This window comes from Salvia splendens, chromosome 13 (assembly GCF_004379255.2).
Source record: "Salvia splendens isolate huo1 chromosome 13, SspV2, whole genome shotgun sequence".
Lineage (NCBI taxonomy): Eukaryota > Viridiplantae > Streptophyta > Magnoliopsida > Lamiales > Lamiaceae > Salvia > Salvia splendens.
The window spans coordinates 22032732-22035777 of NC_056044.1; positions in this window are offsets into that span (position 1 = coordinate 22032732).

A 3046-nucleotide genomic window follows, 5' to 3' on the forward strand; every position below is an offset into this window, starting at 1 on the left:
CTTGCTTGTATGTGAAGAACCTTGGTACTGTTCCTGTGTTTCTATTGTTGTATGTTGATGACATGCTGATCATGGGTCCTTGTTTGAACACCATAAGTGCTGTGCAAGCTGCTTTGAGCAAGAATTTTGACATGAAAGACTTAGGGGATGCTCAGAAAATTCTGGGAATTAATATTTTCAGGGATAGAAAGAATTATACTCTTGTTTTGCATCAAGAACCCTATGTGTACAAAATTCTGAAAAAATTTAACATGTATGATGCTAAGCCTGCTTCAGTGCCCTTAGCTGCTCATTTTGTGTTGAGTAAAGACCTTTGCCCTCAAACTGATCTTGAAATCAATTCCATGAAGAAAGTTCCCTATGCTAATGCTATTGGATCTGTTATGTACTTAATGGTCAGTACTAGACCTGATATTGCTTATGCTGTTTCATGCTTGAGTAGATATATGTCTAATCCTGGTCCTGTGCATTGGGAAGCTTTGAAGTGGTTGTTGAGATACTTGAAGCATACTGCAAAGTATGGTTTATGCTATTCTAAGTGTGAAGAAGGTGTTAAACTTGCTGGATATGTTGATTCTAACTATGCTAATGACAGGGATAAGAGGAAGTCCACCACTTCCTATGTTTTTACTGTGTGTAGGTCCTGCATTAGTTGGAAGTCACAACTGCAACATATTGTTGCCTTGTCTACTACTGAGTCTGAGTACATTGCTATCACTGAAGCTATGAAAGAAGCTGTGTGGCTAAAGGGAGTACTTTCTGAACTTAACTTTGTGAAAACTCCTCCTGTGGTATTCTCTGACTCTCAATCTGCTATTCAACTGTGCAAGAATCCTGTTTTCCATGATAGAACTAAGCATATTGATGTAAGATTTCATTACATTAGGGATATTGTAGAAAAAGGTGAAGTTTTTCTTTCTAAAGTACACACAGATAAGAACCCAGCTGATATGGGTACTAAATGCTTACCTCTTGAAAAACTAATTTTCTGCATTAAGTTTTTGCATTTTGATTTTGGATAAGTGCATGTCCCGGGGAAAAAAGACCTCAGTTACCTAATCCTCTGTGGTAAGGGTGATGGGTGACTTGAGGCAACAAGTCCTCTTAGACTAATGGGTTTTCAACCCTCTGGTGTCTAGAGGCAACTTGGTGGTTCCCAAAAATGCCAGTGAACTTTGTTCTTTGGGGCTGAGGGGGCTACCATGTAGGCTGTGATGAATTTACACCTTAGCCGTGTGGTGCAAGCTGGTTTCCCATAATGAAGTCCAAGGTGGAGCATGTTGAATATTTGGTGGACTCTCATTTGGGCTGGTTTTAGTTACTGGCCCATGCATTGCTGATTTGGGCCTGGCCCAAGACTCATGACTTCCACTCCAGATTCAGCCACGTGTTCTCCCACTCGGATCATGGCTCTCAGCCGTCGGATTGTAGGGTGTGCTTGTTATGTGTGTGAGTCTCCTGATTCTCTATCTTATTCAATACTCTCACTCTCTCTCTTCGGATATCTCTCTCTCTCTCTCTCAGAGTTCTTTGACTCTTCTTCTTCTTCCCTTCTTCTCCGACGATTCTCTGGTGATTCTGTGTGATCTTGCACGGTTGAAAGTGCTTCAGATCTTGCTACAGTAATAGAGGAAGCAACTATTTCGGTTGCTGGAGTTGGGTGGGAACTAGGGTTTCTGTTTGGAGTGTTTCTGTGCGAGGTTGTTCTCGAACGGTGTAGATCTGAAGTGTAGGAGTCGGTTAGGCCTGGAATCTGGAGTGTGAGGTCAATCACCGGCAGATTCAGCTGTGCTCCTTTGGATCTGTGTTCTGGAGAATAGGCTTGTATCATCGGCGGGTGGCTGAGCCGTTGATTGTTGTTTTCTTTGTGATTTCGTTCGGTATTCTGCCTTTATTGTACCAGATCCGTTTGGATCTATTACCTTGTGATACTAACAAGGTTTTGTTGAGTGTGCAGGGTTATTGATGCTTGTCTTGAATTGATTAAGCACAAGGACTTAGTCTGTAATAGCTATTGTGTATCTTGACTGTAATAGCTAGATCTTTTGTACATATCAGTCGCTTGGTTGATGGTTTGACTGAGCCATCTTGTAACAAGACCAAAGAGGTCTCGGTAAATAGTGAATCCGGAATTCGTCTGATCCCTACAGTAATGTCTCACCTAAAATGAGTTATTTACACTTTTTCGTAAAATATCTCTAATTTTATTTTCATTTTATTTGATTCTCTAAACATCATTTTCTTAAATCTCTTATAAAAAAATGTATCACATAATTGAGTAGAAAACCACATACTCCCAACAATAATTTTGAGCATTTCATTTCAAATAATCAAGCCTCTCTACTTTTTGTCTAAAAGCCAACTGAGTACTACTTTTCAAGAGAAAACCACATACTCCCAACAATAATTTTGAGCATTTCATTTCAAATAATCAAACCTCTCTACTTTTTGTCAAAACCACCTACTCCAACAATAATTTTGAGCATTTAATTTCAAATAATCAAACCTCTCTACTTTTTGTCTAAAAGCCAATTAAAACGCAAAAGCAAAATAAAATCCACGCACATGGAGAAATCATGGAATAAAATATGTCTGGTCAATGGATTTTGACCAAATAATAAATGTGACGAGACATCTAATTTTGTGAAATTAAATGATGTGACATCCCTAACCCGAAACATGCATTATTTTGCATATTATCATATTATAATGTCATTGCATATTAAATTGTCATTTTCTACTATAGTATATTAAGTGTGTCCTATAGAAGATGTATTTAGTGTTACGATCAATCAGTATAGTCGAATAAATAGATAGTTCCTTTCACGAGAATTTTTATGTAAGTGTATATAATATATAATTAGTATCGATTATTTCATTTGTATTAAATGATTAATATAAATGTGTATGCATGTGTTGTAACGTGTGCATATGTAAATGGGATTATAGTACTATTCATGTATGTAATTTACATATATACATATTAATAATTTTAGTTTGTGGATAGACAAAGATTACATACATTAAAAAATAAATGTGTGTACGT